Raw genomic sequence first — 26,014 nt, forward strand, 5'->3', positions numbered from 1 at the left:
TACAGGAAAATTAAATACAAGTCTGGAAAAAAATACTAATTGGGATAAATATTTGGTTTCTATACTATAAACTTTGGTGGGTGATAAAGCGATGCATCATACTATAAAATTAAGAAGAGCTCATAGCACCCCACAAAAGGAGAACGTTAAATGAAAATTTTAATTAATGAATTTAGTAAAGTCAAATTTATAAGACAGTAAAAAAGCAAAAATCATACATACGACATCATTAATTCATTGCAGTAAAAAGAAATACTGGTGAAATGAAACTGTTAGGTAGATAGGCAGACATGAGCAGGGCAGGAGAACTACCCACCACCTCCAGGAATGTCAAGAGACCATCATGTGATAGTCGAGCAGTTGTTGAACTGTCTCTCTAAAACAATAATTGATCTCAGCCAGCTCCAGCAAATGACAGTCTCTCAATAGATAGAAAACACCTGAAGCTGGTGTTTAGCAGCTTCCCGATAAGATCTCAGGAGTTGGGTGAGCCGACTCAAGCATGCACTAAGGGGCAAAATGGCAGAATTTAACTGGTATATGACCTTCCTCTAGGATTGCGCAACTGGTAAGGGAAAAATGCCTCAAGCAAGCATGTGCACAACCTCAGTAAACACACTACGTATGTAGCCGCTCCCATGTGCTGGCAGGTCACCATGCATGTGGACAGCCTGCCCCCAGGAAGAATCAGGGGAGAATAAATGCAAACCCCGGAACCATGCCAACATATAAAACCCCAAGTCGGCCAGGCACGGTGGCCCAGGCCTGTAATCCCAGAACTCTGGGAGGCCGAGGTGGGTGGATCTCCTGAGGTCAGGAGTTCAAGACCAGCCTGGCCAACATGGTGAAACACTGTCTCTGCTAAAAACATGAAAACTATCTGGGCACGGTGGCGGATGACTGCAATCTCAGCTACTCAGGAGGATGAGGCAGGAGAATTGCTTGAACACGGGAGGAGGAGGTTGAAGTGAGCCGAGATTGCGCCATTGCACTCCAGCCTGGGTGACAAGAGTGAAACTCTGTCTCAAAAACAAACAAACAAAAACCCAGTTAAGGGCACAACAGGGGACTTGAATCTCTCAAGTCGCCCTCCTGGCCCTCTTCCAAGTGTATTTTACTTTCTTTTGTTCCTGCTCCAAAACTTTTTAATAAGCTTTCACTCCTGCTCTAAAACTTGCCTTGGTCTAACTCTCTGCCTTAAACTTACTTCTGCCATTTGGCCAAATTCTTTCCCCAGAGGAGGTAAGGATGAATTGCTGTGGACTCATATGGATATGCTGCTGTTAACAAGACAATTTTAGAGAATTTTGAAACTGAGATCTTTGAGCTTTTCCATAGACCCAAGGTAGAGCAGACCCTTCTGTTGACCAGTGATTGAAAACCACCACCTTCCAAAAACAGAACTATCGTAGTGCTGTAGGAGTACCTATGCTCAAATTAAAAGCCAATTGAAATCAAAATAATGTATTATACAAGAAAGCTGTCTATAGAATCATGCAGTTTGTGTTCAACCCCTAAATAGAATGCAGCTGTGGGCAGGGCTTCTAATACGTTGTTTCAACACTCCTTGACACTTGATGCCAGCTGTAGCTATCCCAGCTGTGGCCAGCAGCTTGCCTTTGTGCTTAGTGTCTCACTGTGTGTTCTTTTCGGTTTCCACCCAGTAGCACCTTGGAAGCTGCTAGAACCCGTTGGCTCATGGAAGGCCTGCAGCTTGGAAATGCAAAGTAGTGAATAACCTCTGGGCAGCCCGTCTTCAACCAAGAGAGACTGACAGTTGGTGGATAGTCTCTTGCCTTTCATTTGTAGGCAGACAATTCTTGCAAGCTTCTCTGGAGAATTCAATAACATTCCCAAAAGCAGTGACCTCCATAGCAGACTCTAATATTGCCTTCCTTTCTTCTCTCATTTTGCATGCTTTCTCACTTCTGCTTCTTCGGATTAGCTCCCAGATGAACTGCCTACACCCAAGTCTTTGTCTCAGGCTCTGATATCAAGGGAACCCAGACCAAGAGACACAGTCCTTTGACTGCACCTATTTTCAGCAATTCCATAAAAGTGATGGGTTAAGAACTGAGTTAGCCTTGGCTTTTGGCTGGTAGCTAATCTGCCTCTTTTCAACCTGCATGAAAATTGTTTTAGAAAAAAGCAAAAAGATACCTCAAAAATCTCTAAAACTACTCATTTATTTCCTTTACACTATTTATTTTTGTTCAGAATTACTTGCCTATAGGTTTAGCATCTTATTTCATTGCTCATTTACAGATGGATCAGCATTACAGTGCTGAAGAAATGTGATTAGTATAATGTCCTGCCCATCTTTATGTACTACACACAACTTCATTAAATGTTAAATAATAGGGGAATTGATGATCACAGTATTTATCTTCACTGGAGGATTTGCATATGTATTTGAAGTATTCAGTGAAATTTGTTGGCGGTTCTAGATGGGTTAGGAGAAAATTATTATTTTTTCAATTAAAAATAATGGAAGATAAGCTGTAACTACCCGAAAACTTTTTATCCAATAAGTTTTTTATCTATCTTTAGGAACAGATTAAATAAGAGGGATTCACGTGGTATTCACTACCTTATTTTTGGAAGCACTCAATATTTACCCAAAATATTCTAATAACAATATTTTAGCTGCAGTGACTTAGATAAATCAACAACACACATATATGGTTAAATATTTTGTGTTCCTTCAAAAATTTTTACCAGGCCTTAAATAAAGGAGAAAATGGCAAATGATAAACCAACCCCATTACGGAGAAATTACACTGGGAAAAAAGTAAATGTCAGTTATATATTTTAAATGTATCTTACATATTAGATAATATATACATCTAAATAATATACAATATATCATGTCATATTAAAATACAATAGGATAAACAAATAATTATAGAATTTAAAATAATCATATTTCTTTCTCAGATTAGAGGGAAAATTTGCTTCGCTATTTGCACATATTTAATAACAATAAAAGTGTATGCTCTCACTTAGTTAATTGTGATATGGAAATAAAATAGAAGTTTTTACCACTCTGTGTATATGTAGCTAATTTTAAGTGTTTGGGATATATAAAATAGAACCATAATATACATATATATGTTCATGATTTCTGAATAAAGGAGAGAAACAGAGTTGGAGAAAGAGAGCGACATTTTTCTCTTTTGAAAAAGAGATTTTGAATGAAAATCGTTTATGTTTCCTTTGGCTTCGTGATATTTGGGTAAGCATTTTTAAAAGATATACTAACCATCCTGTACAATCTAATTATGAAAGTATTTTAAGTCAAGCTTAAGCAAATTACTACTCTTGGATATTATTTCAGAACGCTTCGTAATTTCAATTTTATTTGATTATAAAAATTTCATGTAATCCCAGCACTTTGGGAGGCCGAGGTGGGCAGATCATGAGGTCAAGAGATCGAGACCATCCTGGTCAACATGGTGAAACCCTGTCTCTACTAAAAATACAAAAATTAGCTGGGCCTGGTGGCACGTACTTGTAGTCCCAGCTACTTGGGATGCTGAGGCAGGGGAATCACTTGAACCCAGGAGGCTGAGATTGCAGTGAGTCAAGATCACATCATTGCACTCCAGCCTGGTGACAGAGTAAGACTCCATCTCAAAAAAAAAAAAAAAAAATTCCAAAAAATAAAGCTGCATTAAACATTGTTCATAGCTATAAAAGCAAAATAAATCACAGCACTTCCATCTCCAACACTCTTTAAAACACCTTTGAAAACAACACATGTTATGATTTATCATATACATTCAGTCTTCTAATCTCTGCAACACAAATCCATTTTTTAAAATGTTCGATCAAATATTCAGATAGTGTGCTAATGTGCATGTTTAAAAATAATCTATATTGGGCATTTAGGGGAAAAACATTAAAGGGACTTTTTCTTTTCCTTTTTTTTTTAAAATCAATTTCTATTTGATTTTGCATTGCCCTTAACATGTTTCAGAAAGAAGATGCAAAATTGAACGCTGCTCTGAGGGCATGTTGTGCCCCTGAGCCAGCACTGCTTCACAGCCAGGGATTCTGACCCTGCTGGAAACCCTACCGCAGAGCAGTGATGGCAAGAACTGAGAGGACATCAGAATCTCAAACAAGCTACACTCCTGTGGATTTGGAAAGAAACAAGACACCTAAACATTCCTGCTATGGTTTCCTTAGCAACATCCATAACAACAACTCTGTAATTCTATGGGGTTCTGTTTTCTTAACCCTTCAGGGTGTCAACTGAATGAAAACTTCCTTGAGGAAACATTTCAACTTACTAGGTGGACTGGCATAAATTAAACTCAGTAGCGCACAATCTTCTCACCTCTTCCCTTAGCCTGGGTGAAATGGCTAGGAGAGAAGTAGGGAGAGGGAGCAACACACAAATTCTACCTTGACTGCCATGAGCGTTTACTTCATAAAAGAGTTGGGTTGGCACTGTTTAGAGGTGACTTGTATGGAAAAATAAAAATATACTCCAAGGCAGTGTGAAGTTAAATTACCCTTGGAAGTCCCCATTAAATAGATTTAGTAAAGGAGAAAATCCAAAGCCCAAAGAGTTTTCTATAACCACATTGTCTGAAATGACAGAAAACAGCAAACAGCCCTTAAATCATGTGTATTCAGAATAAACGAAGGATTTAGGAATATTTTATTGAGATAATTTTATGTAACATAACTCAAAGGTAATAATTCAGAGCAATCATTTAATATTAAATTAGTTGAGAAAATTATGCACTTAGGAAAGGTTGGGATGGGAACAAATATATAGCAATATGCCAATCATTCATACATTTAAGGTGTGTAATAAGAAATTATTTTTATTCAAGAATTTAATTATTTGGCATGTAGCAAATAATTTTATTATAATAACTCATAATAGTAATGTAATAATTGCAAGAATAGTAAGAAGATAAGGAAGAAGAGAATAATATATCCTACTAATATAAAAGTTCAAAAGTATCAGTGATATATTTCTGAAATTATTATCATTCAGGAATATTGTGGAGCTGAAGCAAATTAATGAACATACTGCTCAAAAGTATAATTATTTCTTTATCCCAGGCTAATATTCTTTACCAATTGTTATATAATCAATTTATTTAAATGTCTGTTTAATTAATAAATTAAAATTTAAAAGCCATCTTATCTATATAGAATAGCTGATATTTGACAATCAACAAAATCAAAGAAAAATAATAATCAATGTTTATAGGTGAATAACTCCAATTGAGAAAATTCTCACAGGTATTATATCACCAACACTTGAGTGTTTTGAATTAGTAGGAATTTGTTTTCTTTCTTTCTCATCCTCTTCCTATTATTATTCTTACAGTTATTATTATTATATGAGTTATAATTCTTTAATGATAGACATAAAATTAAAATATGTAAATACTCTACATGAACTGTAATCTTTAACTTCCTCTTTTCTACCTTTAAGTCAAGTCAGGCCTGTGACCCACAAGAAGGCAGCTTTTGTTTAAGACATAAAAGATGTCAGAATATCCTCTTGTCCTTTCACACATGTGGCTCTCACTACGTCATCCAGTAAGACCCAATACATTTTCATTAATGTCATACTTAGGATGCAGAAATAATAAGGTTGCTATGTCGAGGAAAGGAAGGCAGGAGGGGAACATGTTGGGAGGAAGATGTTGCCTATTTTTTATTGGAAAGCTATTAATGGAGTCCAAATGATTTATCAATTTGATGCAAGTAACAAATTCATTGGTTCCTTGAATTGTTTAGGAACATGAGAAAAATCACCCAGTTTCTGAACATTTCTGATCATTTTAGTCTAAGAAAGGATCATAGTTTCCATTTAAGACCTGTTTCCTACCTTTTAGACCCCAAGCTATCTCCTGTATATATGCTTTTTTGCTTCTATTTGATATGAGAATTAGAGGCCAAAAAAACAATTTGAAAGAGAAAAATAAGAAGTAATAATGAATTACATTAGTGCAATCAATCTTTTAATGAAAATCAAGTTTTATCAGAAGAGTAACAGCACACCCTTCAATACATCATGGAGATAACCATGTTGAACTTGGATAAGAGAAATCTGGATTCATCACAATTTTTTCTTCTGGGTCTGCAAAGAGGATGCTTGCCCTATGAAACTTCAGAATATGCAACAAGATCTTTAGATAATGCAAGTATGGGGTTTTATCCAAATGATTAGTGGTGTCCCTAAATCCCACAAAAGAGGAAAGAGACGGTAACATACAGTCAAAGAATTAGGCTGATGACCCTAACACCACAGCTCTAAGCAAGGATCACCCATCAACAAACAAGAGGCCCTCCACAAATTACAGCCCCCCCCGGGAAATGACTCAGCACCTATCCATGCTTGTTGTGTGGTTGTTATCTTCTTATTATTATTATATTTCTTATTTCTCATGAGACATGCAAACATATTCACTTACTTGGAGACCTTGTCCCATCTCTGTTGAAGATCTATCTGATTCCTGATAGAATCCTGCTTTTCAATCCACCAACTCCTTTCATTACTGGCTAGGACAGGTATTGCCTTCATCCTAACACAGCTGTCAGTAAACATAAACTCCCTGGCCTACCCACATAGGCTTTGTCTCACAATCCCAGCCCTCACACATGAAGGCTACAGCAAAGGCCAGCTTCTCCATGCTGTTGATCAGTTTATAAAGAAATCTGCAACATATAAAGGATAAATGCAATATGATGGTGAAAAAATATGGTGGAAGATGGGCTGATGTGAGGCAAAGCTCAGCAGATTACAAGGGTAATAATCAATAAATAAGCATATTATTGTCTCCAAGGGAAGTTAAAACATATATCAACGATTCTGAACCTAGAGCCATAAGAATAAAAGAAAAGCAGTGGATGGGGTAAAGTGATTAGAAGAGAAAGGTCATCAAAAATGCAGTGGTGAAGATGGCCCTACACAGATAGCCTTAGAAAGCAATTCTTACAAGAGCGAATACAAAACAAAAGAAGGAGAAGATGAACATGAGTGAACGTATAACTACCGTCAGAAAAAAGGATAAAACACACTGAGCCTTTTAAGCAGTTGAGACTTCAATTATTCTTAGTATTAGTTATATAGATTTCCCAGTACGAAGCCTCTTCCGATAGAAAAGTTTATTACTTTTGTCTTAATCTAAAAAATAGTCAAAAGAATGAGCACACATCTTCAGTCTTTACCCTTTGCTCATCTTCCTGGTCACAGCCAGCCAGAGTCATCTTCTAAAACCACAGTTCTGATTATGTCCTTTTTCTGTTTAAAACCCTCTTTCATTCACTATTGTTAAAAGTAGGTCATACCCCTATTCCTGGAATGCAGAGTTCTCTGATATTTGGCCTATAACCCTTTCTGACATTTATTTTTTCTTCTAATTCTACTTTCCACGTTTTCTACACTAGCCAAGTCAAACTGCCAATCATTTCTTGTGCATGCACTTCTACAAGTTCCCCAGCCATCACAGTTTTTCCCATACAATTTCCTATTTGGTCTCAGTCTCATTTATGGCATGTTTCAAATGCTACTTCTTCCATGAAGAAAAGTCCAAGTAATTCCTGGCTTTTCCTAATGCTCACATAATTTTACATGGATGTTATGAATTTTCCTTCTTCCTCTTTTGTATTAATTATAGGTGAATGCAGAGGAGTGGATGGATGGGTAAATTCACACATCCAAAGATATTCTCCACTACTATGCTAAACGAGAGCCAGAGACTATCTAAGATGCATAAAGACATTAAAAGTGCCTGCTCTGAAGCTACAGAAAGCTGAGTTTGAAGCCAAGCTCTGTTAGTTTGTAGCTGACACCTTGAATTAGTTATCTATCCTCTTTAAACTTAGGTTATCTTATCTGTTAAAAAAAAAAAAAGAAGTGATGATGTGTAGAAAGAGGGAGAGAAGGAGGAAGATAAGGACGAGGAAGGAGGAGAAAAAAGAAGAGGATAACGAAGGAAAGGAGGAAGAGGAAGAAAAACAAACAATGGATGAAGGATGATAATTATGTATTTGGCATAGTTTTTGGAAAATAAAATATACTCAGTTAATATTAGTAATGAAAGATATCAATTATCATTAATATATTAGAACTAGTCTTTTCAATTTTAGTTTTGCACACCTCATGATGCCTAGCATGTAAAATGCACTCAATCCATATTGGCTAAATGAGGGCATGCCTGTTTTATGTTTCACTATGAGAAGTCAATAGGGCAAGAACATACCAAGAATTAAAGGGCCTCTGGGTAAGAACATCAGAAATGAAAGTTGAAAATGAAAGGATGTGGTAAAGAAGGTGGCAGAGTGGATAGCAAAGGCCAGTGACACAAAGTCGATCATACTTGAAAAACGATGGATAGTACAGTATCTGTAAAATACAAATCAATAGATCAGAGCACGTATTTGTAATATTTGGTTCATGAATTGGCCTCAGAGGCCTGTGACCTACTGAAATTGTATGCAGCATCTGGAAATGAGCAAGAAACCATGGCTTTTTATCAGACTCTCAAAAGAATTGATGACTCCACAAATATTAAGCAACACATTTTAGAGATGGAGCATGTAAGTAAGGTCAATTAGAGATCACAGAAAATAAGGTAACATAACTTGTGCTTCACGTAGGGATGCCGTTTGGATATTCAGCATAAACTTCAGGGATAATATAAAGCTCCTAAACAGAAAACAAAGGGAGGCACAGTGTTAAGGCTGAAAATCACCTGCCTTTTACCTCCCCCTGGGAGAGGAAATGTTAAGTCTTGAAGCGTGGAAAGTTGTCAGGAGATAACTCACCAAAAGGGTGAAGTGCAATGGAAACAGAAGAGAGAAGCAAAAGAGAACTAAAAAGAACAAAAATGAAAACTTGTCATGTTTTTGAGATACTAGCGTGTAGTTGATAGAGGATAGAAACCGGAATGAATTTTAAAAAGAAATGCTGGAAACTTTTACATATAAACAAAACAAAGCAAACAAAAGACAAATAAAACAACTTGTTGGGATAAATCAAAGCATTGTTTCCTACAATGACCATGTAGTATGAACTTGTAACATGTTACTTACAGTTTACTTCTTTTACTTGTTTGCTTGGGATGGGTTTCAGTGGAAGACACATTACCTTCAACTGCCCTTTCATATTAATCACTATTCACTGGAGATTTTTTTTTAAATACTTCTATAGAGATTAAATTGCATCAATTTCTTAAAAGTCTTTAGAAAAACAGAGTATCAAAGCCACTATGGACTTGCACAATATTAGTGATATTGATTTATATTGTACATTTTCCAAAGAACGAATCTATCTCACTCAGGAACCAATTGAGAGAAAATAGAATCTTGCAATTTATCTCAATATCTAACAATCCTATATTAGCTCTCTGTCCATAAAAATATATTATTTTTAACATTTCAGTTATTTTTGCATCCCAAATATTATTTCCCTCTTAAGGTAATACATGAACACATACACTTGTAGAATCTAAATTCAATTTCAGTTTACACACTGTGCTTAGACTCTGAATCAAAGAGATTTAACTAAATTGCAAGAAAAAATTCAGTATTTTTATCTTCTTTGAAACACTGATTAGTATATTTTAAATTGGAATTGCAATTAATATGACTCTTAGATGTGTAGAGGAAAGAAGAGAGAAAATGGTTTATATAAATTAAGAGAATCTGTTTAAAATAAAGTAACTGTTTCCATACAGAAGTTGGTTTTAAGTAATAGGCAGATGCACAAACTTTATTTTTACTGTAAAAGACAAAGTCAATTATAAAACGCTGGTATAAATCCAAAGCCCTAAGGACTTGTTTGCTAATGTAATATTGGAATCCTAAAATAGAAAGTCCATTGGGAAACTTTACTGCCAGAGACTTAGCCTCTGAAAATCAACTTATCGTAAGAGAACTTATGGTTCCAACTGAATAGAAGTAGTCAAAAACTGAGCCCAGGACCAGCTACATAATTTACAAGGCCCAGTGTAAGACAAAAATGCTGAGCCCTTGTTCACAAATTAAAAATTTCAAGATGATGACAGCAGAGCATTAGACTAAAGCCCAGTGCAGGGCCCTGCGTGAGACTGCACATCCGTGACATGAGTCCTGCCAAGGCCTTTCAAGCTCAGAGCTCTTGAGAATCAGATATCATGATTTATATGATACCTTAGGTGCCAATGGAAAATTTAAGTTTCCATTATAACAACCTTAAGAATGATATTGATGAAAAGATTTAATAGCTGACTTATAACCATTTGTTTGTACTGTTATGGAAGAATCAAGTATCTACATCCTTGGTAGGCCTAAAGATGAAAAAGAAGGCATTAAGGAAATTTTACAAGTTCTTGACCATGGCACATAATCTTTTTCACTATAACCTTTTCCAACTACGGACAGCAATTGCCTAGCAAGATGCAGGTCAATGCTAAAGTCAGTAGTTAGGAAGAGGGTACTCTGTAGAAGTAAGCCTTAAAAAGTGTTTGACAACAAGATGGTATAAAATATTAAGCTGTGGACATGAAGATTTTATGGTAGCACTCCTAGAGGATTCTGAAACCAAGCAAAGTTACAAAAAAAAAGAAAAAAAGAAAAAGAAAGAAAGGAATGATTAAATTTGGGGAGAAAGCTAGCATTTGCTTGAGTTAATTTGTAAGCATAAGAGTTAATAACAAGTCATCGTCTTCCCTTGATTTTAGGGCCTTGTTTCAGAAGTACCATGTGTTAAGTATTAATAGACGAGAGATCTCATTTCAACCTAAAATTTTATAGGCATATATCCATGGATATACACACATCCACATGCATATATGTTAACCTATGTGGCCACAGCCAAGGCAGTCACCATCTGTGGCAGTGTACATTTGTTGGAAGATGAGATTTTCAGTTAGAAATATTATAATTTTATCACATCACATCTACATTTACAAAAGTAAATATGATAATGACAAAATCTTCTTGAATTAGAATGGATTCAAATGACCCCCATAATTTCTAAAATTTAAGATATAAGCTTCTTTCATCCAAATAATCTGCTTTTGTTATACAGAATTATGTGGAATGGATTTGGCTGACTTACTTGGGTATATCTTCATTTTTTCCCCAAAGTTTATAAATAAGAGTTAATAAGAAAAAAACTCTAATGTAGTTGCAGTGATTTTTTAAAATATACTCCGCTCTCCTCATCCACAGCCTATATTTTCCTGATTTAGAATCTAAATTGGATTTGAGAAATATTCATACTTACATGGAGAGAAGTAGTAATTTTATATTTATTCACTATAGTATACCAGGAACTATGCTTAATACTCTCCATCCATGGTATTTTTTTAATCTTCAAAATATTTCTGAAATGGGTAAAATTTCCCTTTTACAAATAAGGAAACTGAGGTCCACAGATATTATAAAACCTGCCCAAAGTGTCACAGCTACTACATAATTTAAGAATAAAATTTGGCTGTAAAAGAGACCAAAAAATACTTAAACAAATGAGGGTTGACGTTTTTTTCTTGTAACAAGAAGTCTGGAAACAGGCATTTAAGACTTGGGAACATCAAGTGGAAAGCCCTATGATTCTTTTGGTTGTTAAATTATTGTTGCAAGATGGCTGCTCCAACGCTAGTGGCAAGTTAGTCCAGGCTGGAAGGAAGGAAAAGGAAAGTGCCAATGGCTGAATAGGCTCTTAAGCACTGTTTTTTCAGAAATCCAAGTCAACAAGGGCAAGGTGGATTTCATTGACCTATTATGCAAATAAGTCTAAGAAATGCAAGTTTGTTGGCATGTTTGTTTATTTTCTAAACTGGGCTTATTGCTGCCCCTTTCAAAATCAAATTTATTAGAAAGGAGAAAAATAGCTACTGGGTAGAAAACCATCAGTCTGGCAACTGCTTGATGCTCTTTCATCTTGGAATTTTTCTACCTAGGAAGGATTCCTAGTCCAGAAGTGGTGATAAGGAAGCTTCCTTCTTCTTCAATTTTTATCATCTCTTCCATTTGAGAAAAGGAGATGGGAATCACATTTGTTCCCAGTGCTGTGGGTGCTTCCAAAGAAAAACAATGCCTTCCTTCTCTTCTCTCTCTTTATTATTTTTCTGCTCACAAAAGGAACAAGCTCAGGCCGGGCGCAGTGGCTCACGCCTGTAATCCCAGCACTTTGGGAGGCCGAGGTGGGCGCATCACGAGGTCAGGAGATCGAGACCATCCTTGCTAACACAATGAAACCCCGTCTCTACTAAAAATACAAAAAATTAGCTGGCTGTGGTGGCAGGCGCCTGTTGTCCCAGCTACTCGGGAGGCTGAGGCAGGAGAATGGCGTGAACCCAGGAGGCAGAGCTTGCAGTGAGCCGAGATGGGCCACTGTACTCCAGCCTGGGGGACAGAGCGAGGCTCCGTCTCAAAAAAAAAAAAAAAAGGGAACAAGCTCACGAACCTGGATGTTAAATTGAACCAAGCCAACAATAGACGGGATAAGGCAGGCATACTTATAAGTAATTCAAAGTAGGTGACCGAGAGCAGTGAGAATATAAAATGTATATCTTCTACACCAAATATATAAGATGATTAAGGCAGTGATGATCAGAACAGATCTTCTTTCCTTTTCAAAGAAATTATTGGGTAATTGGCAGAGTGCTGTGAGTCCATCTTCCAACCCAACTCTTTGCCCCTCATTACAAGATGTAAGCTTCAATATAGCCAGGAGTTTGGTGGTATATAGTGGACACGTGCCTGACAAAAGCCGAAAGACTCTGAAGGCAGGAATCTACAGCTATTAGTTGTAAACTGTAGGACATAAAAAGAGTGCTCAGCTATGTTTGAGTTAGCTACAATTCTACAATAATTCAGGAGTTTTTCTTATTGTCTACAGATGGACTATGCAAGGACAGAGCCACCTGACATTCCCCGCAAGGACCACCTTAAAGAATGATAGGACCAACAGTGAGACATGGTGTAAAAGGACTGTCAGAATCCAGAGCCTAATGGGAGTCCAGAGGACTAGATAAAGTTGCAACACCTGTATCATAGAAAGCACAGTTGACTACTCCAGTGGAAATGCTGAGAAACTCAGGAAAGCTCCCGTGATAGATGGAGACATCTTTAAAAATCTGCCAAGACCTCAGAGCATGAAGCCATGTTCACATTATCAGTTACATAAGAACCTTCTTTATCTCTTGTCCCTCCCCTTAACTCCTCCCCCAGTGTTAATCTTGAAGCCACTCACAACAGCAGCCAAGGAGTGGTGAGGAGGTGAGCAACAAAGGGAGAAGGTGCTTAGCTTTTGGAAAAGGCAGGACTACAGGCTACCAGCCCAGGAGAGGTGAAGTGAAAATCTTTCCCTTCAATAAATATTGGATTATACATTAACATGTTATATTGAGCAACTGTAATTAGGTTGGTGCAAAAGTAATTGCGTTTTTGCCATTAAAAGTAATGGCAGTCTCAGTACTAAATTAAGACTGTTTGCCACTGAAAGAAGCCATAGGATCTTTGATTACATAAGATAAGAGTGAGCATAAAAGGCACGCACTAGCCTGAGTTTTTAATCCCTGAATTTCCATCAGGGGCAGAGGAAGAGCTTCCTTCCAATGAAGAGATTTAAAGGAAGTAGTAAAGGACAACAATGTACTTGTACTGAATTACCCTCGGGAACCTTGCTTGTTCCGCATGCTGGTTACACTTGCCAGTTGCTTTCTGACTTCCTATACTGAGCTCACCAGATACAGTCTGACCCTGCCCAGCTCCTTAGTCTCCTCTTTGCGCTCTGACTTCCTCCCCAGGTAATGCTGTCAGTTTGCTTTGGCTCAACTGGGAAGAAAAGAAGAAGGAGGTGTTTATCTTCAACTCAGGTGAAGGCAGGATAATTGCAAATTTCTTCCCTGATGCATAAGTCAGTTAGGTCCTTCATTAAACCGTTACCATAAATAAAACTAATCTTCTCATTCCTCTGTGTTCATGCCATGGAGTTTATACCATATAAATATGAGCCCTGAAAGAAACAGGGGTGTTTAGCCACATAAACTAAACCTCAACTGTGGCAGAGCCAGGATTTAAACATGGAGCTGCTGCAGAAGACCAAGCTCTTAACCTGTTCCCTTTGTTCTCTATCTCCAGAGAAAGAGAGAGCTGACCAGACCCTCCCTATCCTGCCCTAAACTTGAGGTCTCTGAGGAAATCGCATTTACAGAATTCACCTGGAAAATGACTACCTTGACTACCATTAGGTGTGAGTTCTAGTCCAGTGGAGATTTCTGTCGAGCTAAGCTGAATCATACAGGACTCCTTCCTGAGCGAGAGAAAACATGTCAGATGAGCTTCTTTGCACATTTCCTCTAACCCACCACACATATTTGACCTTTCATCTGTAACACCTGGAATACCTGGTGCAGAAGAATAAAGATAGCCAAGCACATGTGCACTATGGCAAGACTGCACTAAGTTGTAGGACCCTCTCTTTTGCTCCCAAGTCTGGAGCTATTTGAGAAACAGAAATAGTTCTTAAGCACATGAAAAGAACAATGTCAATAATCATGCTGATTGAAGAATATGGCTTTAGGTGAGACTGCCATTTCTATCCCACATCAATTACCAGTAGGAACATTGGACAGCTTAAGGCCTCCTGGTAATTGGTAGAAACACTTAACTGCAAGGAGAGGGTTTCTAATGGTAGAAACACTTACTGCAAGGAGAGGCAGAGAAGAAAAACGCTCTGCAGAGAGTTTTTGAAAAGGAATGAGCCTGGAGGAGCTGAGCTCAGGATACTGAGTTCCTCCTGGTTGACTCACCAGGAAGCAAAGCCATTCCTCCACCCTGGGAAGCGTGAGTGAAGGCACAGTTAAGCTGGATGTACCTCCCTGAAGCTTTTCTATTCTCTCCACTTTATGGAAACACAGAGCATGAAGAAGAAATCGTTATCCCAGCATCAATGTTAGAAGTTTTTAGAAATGAAAATTGGAACCACAGTGACTAAAAGCAAGAACTCTGAGCTATGCCGTATGGATTGAAATCCTGACTCTCCCACCTCCAAGCAGTGTGATCTTCAGCACATTGTGTCTTCTTTAACACGGGGATAATCAGATCTATTTACATAGACGTGATAGTAGATTAAATTAATTGAGAAATATTCAGCCCTTAGAATAGTGCTTTGAAGATATTAAGTGCTCAAAATAGCTTAATTACAGTGTTCATTATCTTATGCCAATGCAAACTCATATTTCTCTGCACATGTATTTCAGTTTTGAATCATCTTTGAAACATTTTATAAATGCTAATAAGCCATCTCGTTTTTGTTATTTACGTTATCTAAAACATTATCACTTGGCTTCCTTTATTCTATTTTCACCTAAGCATAAAGAAGGACATAAATTTGATACAGATAGTATGCTGTAGCTGTAGCTTTTTGGTACAGGTTTTTCACGTGATTTTTTTTCTTTGTGCTACTGTGCTTACCTAGATTTGAGCTTGAAAATTTCTGATTGGGTAATTAATTGCAAGTAAAACTGAAAATTAAACCATATAAAACACTGCAAATTTTGAAGTTGGATAATAGTATCCAAATTCTCTATTTGCACACTTTTATTTAACTGCTTATACGGCCTTAAATATTTTTTCTACTATGTCTTGGTTTGTTCCTACTGCCTTAACACAATACCTGAGACTGGGTAATTTATGAAAAACAGAAATTTATTTCTCACAGTTCTGGAGGCTAAAAGTCCATGATCAAGGTGCCAGCAGTTTTGGTGTCTGGTAAGAGCCTGGTCACTGCTTCCAAGATAGCAACTAGTTGCCACGTCCTCACATGGGGAAGAGATATAGGGGCCAAAGGGATGTATGGCTCCCTTACCTCTTCTATAAGGTCATTAATTTCATTCATGAATTAATCACCTTCTGAAGGCTTCACCACTTAATACTATCACCTTGACAGTTATGTTTCAACATGAATTTTGGAGGGAACACAAATATTCAAACCATAGCGCGCCGTACAGAACTTTCTCCCAGAGTTTATGCTTAATCCTCAACTGCAGACACATCAAGTGGCCCATGCATGTGCAAGGTGAAATCAACAGCTTTATTGCTTTGAGAATAAAACATCATTATGACAATGTTAAGCTTTTGTTGCACTTGAATCTGGGCTGTGAAAGATGTGGCATCTTAGTTCGTTTTCTGTTGCTTCTAACAGAATCTCTGAAACAAGGTAATTGATGAAGGAAAGGAATTTATTTCTTATGGTTATTGTGGCTAAGTCCAAGGTCAAGGGGCTGCATCTGATGAGGGTCTTCTTTCAGGTGGGGGCTCTTTGCAGAGTCCCCAGGTGGCAAAAGGCAGCACATGATGGGTAAGGCTGAGCGTGCTAGCTCAGGTCTCTCTTCCTCTTCTTATAAAGCCACAAGTTCCTCTCCCAAGATAACCTATTAATCCATTAATTCATTAATCCATTCATGATAGCAGAGCCCTCAGGATACAATCACCCCTTAAAGACCCCACTTCTCAATCCTGCCACATTGGGGATTAAATTTCAACCTGACTGAAAAGGGGCAAATATTCAAACCATAGCAATCAGATATACTTCGACACTCTTAAACTACTGTTTATTAGAGTTCTTGGTATTTGTAAAAGGTATCTTTCCAAAATCCTATACCCCTCCCATAACTCCTCTAACCGTTATGCACATGCAGGCATGTACAGGCATGTGCGTACATACATACACACACACACATTTGTACACACTGTTGATTGCATCAATGAAGATAAGACAGACTGGTATTTTTATTTTCTTTTTTTTTTTTTTGAGACGGAGCCTCGCTCTGTAGCCCAGGCTGGAGTGCAGTGGCATGACCTCTGCTCACTGCAAGCTCCACCTCCCGAGTTCACGCCATTCTCCTGCCTCAGCCTCCTGAGTAGCTGGGACTACAGGCATACGCCACCACGTCTGGCTAATTTTTTGTATTTTTAGTAGAGACGGGGTTTCGTTGTGTTAGCCAGGATGGTCTCAATCTCCTGACCCTGTGATCTGCCCGCTTCGGCCTCCCAAAGTGCTGGGATTACAGGCGTGAGCCACTGAGCCCGGCCAGACTGGTATTTTTCAAGAGGATATTTTTTAATGGACTTCAAATAGGAAGAGAACACCAAGAACCAAGCCAAGTCCATTAGGGAAGCTGAAATTCAAATCCATGGAGACCATGAACCAACAACATTCAAAAGCCAGCAGCAAGATTGAGGCTCCATCATGTAGAAGTTAGAGCAGAAGCTAAGGACACAGAATGCCTGGGTTCAAACCCTACTTTTGTTACTTATCAGTCTGTGTAACTTTTGTGAAACTTACTTAACCTGCCTGTGCTATAGTGCACTTATCTGTAAAATGGGGGCAATAATAGAACCTGCCTCCGACGGTTACTCATTTGTAAAAGAGTGACAATAATAGTATTTGTCTCAGAGGGTTTCATCTTATGGATTAGAAGAGTTAATATATATAAGCACTTATGAGACTGGCACATAGTGAGCATTAAGTAATCTTTACTCTTATTGCTATTATCATCAAAGCATCAAAAATGAAATTGCCACAGTAGCTGCTCAGATGTAAGCATAGCAAAGAAAGGAGAACCAGGCAACTGACAAGGTAACTGAGGAACAGGGAGAACCGTGAGTTATGTTTATGAACTGTAGAGTGCTTGGTGTGTGTGTGTGTGGATCAGGCCCCCCAAAAGTGCCATCAACAAGGTAGACAGAATACTTTTGTTTTTCTAAAAGTCCAAAGCATAGTCCCAGGGAGATTTGACTTACAATTTAGTCAGTGTGGAACCAAATAACTTAAAGTTAGCAGTGCCAAATGCCTTTGGTTGAATGTGTCTTCATATAAAGACCTATTTGTTCAAACTAAGAATAAAGTTTTCTTTTGAAGTAAACCCTTTGAACTTCCATGAACCAAAGTGATCTGTGCACTACAGTTATATTTCACAATCAAGGGTTTATTTATGTCACTTCCCTCCACAGCAAAACTTTATGATACAAACTGTAAAACTTCAACATCCCTAAGTTTCTCTATTAATTAGTTATCTGTCTCATAGGTGTTGACATCACACATACATACACAGGCACAGGGATAGCCTTTCACCAATAATAAAATCACGTAGATTTTATTTCACCAGTAATAAAATTACATAGATGTGTTACCTGCTCTTTCTTAAACTGTAAAAAATGTATACTTTTGTTAATTCTAGGACATGGATTTTTTTTCAGCTGAGGATATTCTCACTGATTCTCAATGACTTCCGTATGGGAAGGCAGGATCTTTTCTCTTACTATATCATATGTATATTTCTACAATTTCAGCTGCTCCATATATTCGGTTCTTGGTTAACTTGTTCCACATGACGATCAATAGAAGTTAGAAGTTTGAAGGCAGTGTCATCAACTTTTAAAATATATATTTAAATATTTTGTATCAACCTAGAAATCCATCTATAGTACCTGTGTAATGTTTTAAGCTCTAGCCTTACACCTATAACTTAAAAATGGAAGTGATTGCTTTATATGAACATGAATGTAGTATCTCACAATCATTTTAAGAAATGCTTTGTAAGTTAGCCATTTCGATAAAAGGTGTTTTTATATCAGCAGATATTTAAAAGTGAATTATCAATTGCAGAAAAGTAGGGGGCAAGAAACAGAGAATTAGTAATTTTTTTCTCATTTATTAAGTTAACAAATAAGCAGATTTTTAAAATTTTTTAAAAAGTTACTGTTATTTCTTTTTTATTACCAATGGAAAGGCAAACTAGGAGGGAAAATAACCTTAAGCTCTACATCATATTTATTATCCTCAGTGGTGAAGTGAGTAAGTAAGTGTAGAGGTGTGAAATTCCAACAGACAGAAACATGCTGTTTGAAGAGGAAGTGGTGATATATAGACTACAATTAGACAAAAAATATGATTGCTGAAATTTACAAATCATTCATAAAAATAAAACAAGGTGGATAATTATGTCATCATCTACATAGCTCACAGCTTCTACTGATCTAAATAAAGTGCATATATTTTTAAATATAATTCAATTAGCAACTACAGCAATCTAAGTGATCAATTACAGAAATAAAAAAAGACACCAAACAGGAAATTAATATATTGTTATACTCTCATTTTTCACTACATCATGATTATGATTTTACTGTAAGCTTACAAATTCACTAGTTCAGGTTTGTTAGTAGTTTGTTTTAGTTTTATTTGTGGTTTGAGAGCTTCTACAATCCTAAATGGATTTATAGCACAGATATATTTAACATAAATCTAAAAATATTAAAACATACTCAGAGAAAATTTGTATCTTCTTGGGATACCATGAGGCCTTAATGTTATCAAAATATTTTGACAATATTGACAAAAATGCATGCCGATGACAATAGGATTTTCTTTATGAAATTTACTTTAATAGAATTTACTTTATGAAATTTAAGAACAAAATAATTATTGTCGATAAGAAAATACCATGATTTAAAGGCTCTGTGATAAATGAAAACAGCAAATATGGGTGAGAGACTATTAATAAATCCAATGGAAGACCAAGATGAATTTCTATCATAAGCATTAAAAACAAATATTTCAGTGACTTCTGGTTTCCAGTCCAGCATGTAAGAAGCTTAGAAGGCATTGCTGGAATCCTCACAACAAGGAAAAAGCTGAACCTACTGAAAATAGACAACTTTTCTTAGATCTGCCAGATAATTGAGTTCACAGGGCCAACCAGTACCTCCCAAATTGAAAAGACAGGCAGATACAAAGAATCACAACTTAACTAAGCAGAAACCTTTGAGGGAACCAATATGGGGAAGGAAAACCTAAACTATAGTTGACAAATTGCTGGAGCTCAGTGTTGATAAGTCTGAGAGTTAAAGTCTCTAGGAGGGGCCAGTCTTCTGGGGGCTCCACACTTTTATGAGTTTTACCTCCAGAAACCCTATTAGGTTCTCATAGTGAAGATCTGAGAAAAATCCCCTCCTGCTTCCAGCAAGGGAAAGGGAAAAGTAGCCATTTTGAAATATACCGGGGCATTCTACTTTTCTTGACAGGGTCTACCCTCAAGAGAAACTACTTTACCAGAGCTAATCTACGGAGGTTTTATTGGAGCCTAACTGATTTGCGGAAGGGGAAGAGAAATACCCAACTCCAGCCCTCTCTTTCCACTTATCCCACCTAAGGTGGAGGTGAGGGAATGAGAGGGAGAGGGTGTGTGTGTTCACAATCCAGTTCACAATGTGGAGGCACAGGCATACTAAAAGACTAAAAGACAGACCTAATGACAGGAGTGTATAGAAGGCTTCTCCTCCCCCAGTACCCTATGGCCATACTAACAAAGCCCTGTATATTACAGTTGTCAATAAGAAAACACACAATCCAATTACAAAATGGGCAAAAGATCTGAGCAGACGCCTCACCGAGGAAGATATACGCATAGAAAATAAGCCTATGAAAGACAATGGACATCAACATGAGATACCACTACAAACACAGTAAAATGGCATAAATCCAAGGTGCTAACAGTACTGTCAGAAGGAGTGAGTGGGTATGTGAGAATTCTCTGTGTTCTGTATTCTCTGCTCAATTTTTCTGTAAACCTAAAACTGCTCATAAAGAACAAAGTTTATTTAAGTAATAAATAAGGCCAAATGCTAGTAAGGATGTGGACAAAAAAGCAAAAGCAATTGTTGACCTAGAATTTTAAAAATGAACATAAATGTATATTGAAAGATAGATTAAATAGATGGATAGATGATAGATAATAGATAAATAGATAAGCTTGACTATCTTATTTTCCTTTATAAAGCATAAACAATAATGCTGGAACGCCTGCTTTTTCTTATCATATTTTTCATGTATTTTAATTTTTAAAATAAATCCATTGATTATGACTTCTAATAATTACTAATAAAAATGGAACTGATTCATTTCTCTATCATTTTAAATAGTATGGGCTAGGTTCAACATTTGAGCATTTGTATATAGTTTGTCTCTATTTGAAACAAATCTTACTACTATAATTTGTGAAACCAACATTGTGTGTCTGGCTTATTCCTTTTAATACTTTAAATAATAAAATCATTTATGGCTTGGGCTATTTCCATTAGTTATAACTGACAATGAGAAATGTGGTAAAATATGATGTGGTTTAAAGGGTACTAATTAAGCTATAAATGACAGCAACATCATGACTCTGAAGCTCATGAGTCATTTGTAATTCAAGTGCAAGAGTATTTTTTGGTAAGGCCTCAGTTGTGGAGCAATCCCAGTGGAAGTATATCTCATCTGTCTGGAATTACCTAGGTGTGGTTCTGCCCAGAGGCAGAGGGATGGACTGATTGATCTCTGGGAGCTACTTCCCAGCCCAGAGTCTCAGATGGTTAAAGCTTGCAATTGAAATAAACGTCCTGCCATCACTCAGCCCTTAATCCCCCCATTCTATCCATGATTAAGTGATACCCTGACTCCCTTGTACTTTCCCAACCTCTTTCAGGTCCACACTTGTCAGGATGCCCAATCCTCACTTAGTCTCCTTTTAGCAATAATTCAAATGCTGATTCACTTGAATCAAAAAAGAGGTGAAAGAGGGTACACAATTGGAACACACTAAAGAATTTGTAAATTCCAGCCAGTGAATCCATTTTCTTAACAGAATGCAAAAGGATTAAGAGATAGAAAGCTCTTAACTTAGAACTTATGCTGAAGAAATAAGAGTTCTGATTACCATGTTCTATGGAGATGCCACACACACGCATCCATATACAGGAGAACACACACACACACAGACACACACACTTATATATAGTCTCCTGTATAATGGATGTGCGTGTGACATCTCCATAGAACATGGTAATATACATATACACACACACGCGCGTGTGTGTGTGTGTGTGTCTGCCCATTCCACCTTCTACCTACCCTTTTCAGGGCTGAGTGACTGATCTTCATGCTTGATATGGTTTGGATCTGTGTCCTTCCCCAATTCTCATGTCAAATTATAATCCTCAATGTTGAAGGTGGGCTCTGGTGGTAGGCAATTGGTAGTGAGTGAGTGCTCATGAGATCTGGTCATTTTAAAGGGTGTAGCACCTCCTACCATCCCCGTCTTGCTCCTGCCTTGTAAGGCTCCTGCTCCCACTTTGCCTCCTGCCATGAGTAAAACTCCCTGAGGCCTCCTCAGAAGCAGAGGCTGCCATGCTTCCTGTACAGTCTGTGGAACAGTGAGCCAATTAAACCTCTTCTCTTTATATATTACCCAGCCTCAGCTATTCTTTTTATAGCAGTGGGAGAATGAACTAATATAATGTCCATATTGTATATTCACACAGCTAATCAGTTCTCATATCACTCTTAATATTAATAACAATAGTTACTCCTCACTATTATTAGCAACAATAATAGTTCTTTTTATTAAGATAGGGTCTTACTATGTTGCTGAGGCTAGCCTTCAACTCTTGGGCTCAAACAATCCTCCTCTTCAGCCTCCTGAGTAGCTGGGACTATACGTGTGCACCACTGCCCCAAGCTAATAATAGTTCTTATATACTATATATAATATATGTGTGTGTGTGTCTGTGTGTGTGTGTATATGTGTGTGTGTGTATAAAACCACTGTTCAATTCACAAGGCATCCTGTGACCTAGCATCAACCTTTACTTCTAAAAGTCAACTTAAATTTTATGCTTCCAGAATTATTTGAGAGCTGTAGCCAGAGAAAGCAAGCAGCTCTGTGCAGGGGAACATACTCTTGGCTTTATATCAAACAGCCATAGCCTTTATGAGAATTGCTGTCATTTTCAGCTAGGCCATAACTAACAGCTCACATTGTGAATGCAGAACAGCCAGTTGTGCCTTGGGATTTTCCAGCCTAATAGATTCTCACTTCATCATGTACTTGGAGGCAGAACTAGTTAAGTGGATGACAAGAGAAGTGGCAAAAATAGTAGAGAGCTTAGAAGAAATCATGAAAAGGAATAGATATTTCCCTCCTGCCTTCCGTTCTGTTCTTTCTACCTCCTTTGCAAATTTCTTCTTTTCTTTTCTCTGCTCTTTTAAATCAAAGACACTCTTTACTCTGCAATTTCAGTAACATAAAACAGATACAAACATATTTGCAAAATCAGAGTTCCTGCCATCTATTAGAAATCTCTATTGTGCATTAAGAAATGTGAGATATATGGCACCAACTTCTATCTTTTGTTTCATCATCTCCAATCTAAATCATAATTGCAGCAAGAAAGAAGTAATGAATATTCAATTTTATAATAAAAAATAGGGCATTGTTTTGTTACACATGCAAGAGGCCCACATCTAAAACAAGACAGAGTAAAGCAAAGCAAAACAAAACAAGACCACTTCTAATCTACTAGTTGCCTGCCCTATGTGTGAGTTAAAATACAATTTGTGAATTGCAAATTAGAAATTGGGAGTCCATAAAAGACCATTTAGACATATCACCTGTCTCACAAGTATTTTCCTGTTCATTCTCCCCATTAGTTTCTGCCATTCTACTTTTAAATATAAATAAAAAGATCTGCACAAAGCTCTTGTATCTGTCTGCACAGACTCAGGCTGCCACGACAAAATACCGGGGACCAGGTGTTTAAACAATAGGTATTTATTTCAAACAGTTCTGAAGGCTAGAAAGTCCAAGATCTAGATGCCTACAGATTCAATTCCTCAGTGAGGGTGTCCTTCCTAAGTTGCAGGTGCTGTGTCCTCACAAGGTGAAAAGGGAGAAGGAGAAAGTAAGCTCTCTAGGGCCTCTTATTATAAAGTCACTAATCTTATTATGAGGATGAGCCCACCCTCATGGCTTCATCGAAATCTAATTGTCTCCCCAAATCTTCATCACCAAATACCATCATGTTGGGGTTAGGGCCTCAACATATAAATTTGGATGGGACACAATTCAGTCCATAGCAGTCGTCATTCTCAATCAAATAACGCATCCTTTATAGTAAAAATTCCTAGTCAAGGCTTCCAGTGGTACAGTGCTGACTGCGTGCCAAGGATCTTTGCAAGGCCGTTTTGCATATGCCTCTTTAAAACTCATAACAACTGAGGCAGTTACTGTGATCATTCTCATTTTTCAAAGGAGGAAATTGAAGAAGAGAGAGGCTTAACAACTCTTTTTGGGTTATAAAACTAGCAAGGTCTAAGGCCAAGTTTCAAACTCAACCCAATTATCTCCCAAACCTGCTAATCTATAAAGCCACCAACTTAAAGAAGAAACCTTTTTTTTTTTACATATTGCTCTTCTTCCTAACCTTCACCACGATTGTGTAGTGCACCCTTGACATAAGTAACTCCATCTTAAGAAAAGACTCCATCTTACATTCATAAGGCACTTTGACAACAGGGACCAGATATTTTGGTTAATAAATAAAGACAGCATCCAACCAGATAAGGACATAACCAAGCACACTCTTCCACTATCATTCCTCACCAGACAACTCTGTGGCTATAAAAAGAACAGACTGACACAGTCTTGCCGTTACTTGTGATAAGCACCAGGATCTGCCGCTGAGAGCTCTGCCCACATCAAAGATTCTTCCTTGCAAGACCAATGGACTACCTGGCCCAGACCAGAAGATTCTTTTTGTCTACTTCGCTCTCCCTGGACTAGTTCCTTTTCCCATTCCATTACGGAATGTTTAATCCATAACATTTGTTTGTATGTTGATTAAGTATACTAGTATGTATAGTCTGCAATATCAACTGACTTATGGAATGGCTTGAGCCTGTGTGCCATAGGCTCTGACTACTGAATGAACAAGAATTACTAAGGAGAATTGCCTCCTTGGAAACTCCATGTAGCTCCTGGCTTTTGTGATTGAAATAGCATTGGTAAAAGCCTGACATTGTGGAAAGACACAAACGTGCACGAACCTGGTTATCTCTGACCTTGCATCACTCATGAGAATCACTGTTTTAAAACTTCAAAATTTGATGGTTTCTAACTCCATAGATCTATTTTTAAAATACAGTATTCTTTGTGCAATTGCTCTTTGCTTTCTTTTCTGCTGACCACTGTACTTTCTTTGCTGGCATTGTTAACATTTTCATTCTCTTTTATTTTATCCTTCCTTCACATTCCTTTTCTCCTTCCTTCTTTTGTCTTTCCTTTCTCCTGTTTTTATACCATCTTCAAATGACTGATTCCCCTAAGCATGAAACCTGAAGTCTGCTCCATACATTTTCTTGTTTCAAGTTTTTTTTTGACATTTTATTTTTTAAGGTTAAGTTACTTAATTTCTTTTCTTTCTTATTTATTTATTTATTTTTTTGAGACGGAGTTTCTCTCTTATTGCCCAAACTGGAGTGCAATGGTGCAATCCTGGCTCACTGCAACCCCCGTCTCGCAGGTTCAAGTGATTCTCCTGCCTCAGCCTCCCAAGTAGCTGGAACTACATGCGTGCACCACCAAGCCTGGCTAATTTTGTATTTTTAGTAGAGATGGGGTTTCACCATGTTGGCCAGGCTGGTCTCGAACTCCTGACCTCATCTACCTGACTCAGCCTCCCAGAATGCTGGGATTACAGGCATGAGCCACGGTGCCTGGCAAGTTACTTAATTTCTTCACCTGCCCTAAAATCTAATCACTCTTACCTCAAAGTCAGTGGAGGAACTATGAAGCATGGATTTATATTTAATAACAACAATGGAGACTCAGCTACCTAGGCCTTTTGAACTTGGAGATACCACTATTTCAGTGGGCTTCAGGTTTTTCTGATTAAAATGAGGAAATAATATCTTCCCAAATTACTTTACCAGGTTGTTAAGAGTATCAAATAATACTATACACAAAGAGAGAATTCTCTGTAAATATTAAAGTGTTTTATAAGTAAAGATGATAACTGTCATGCCTAAAATAAAATTCACTATCTTAATTTGCTATAATTTATCTCATATCTTTTCTTTCTCTTTCCCCAAACCATATCTTGCCGCCACTGATAATGTTGCTTGTATTTATTCAGGTATCCATTGTTCAATTATTCAATCAATAAA

This window comes from Symphalangus syndactylus, chromosome 8 (genome assembly GCF_028878055.3).
Source record: "Symphalangus syndactylus isolate Jambi chromosome 8, NHGRI_mSymSyn1-v2.1_pri, whole genome shotgun sequence".
In the NCBI taxonomy this organism is placed as follows: domain Eukaryota; kingdom Metazoa; phylum Chordata; class Mammalia; order Primates; family Hylobatidae; genus Symphalangus; species Symphalangus syndactylus.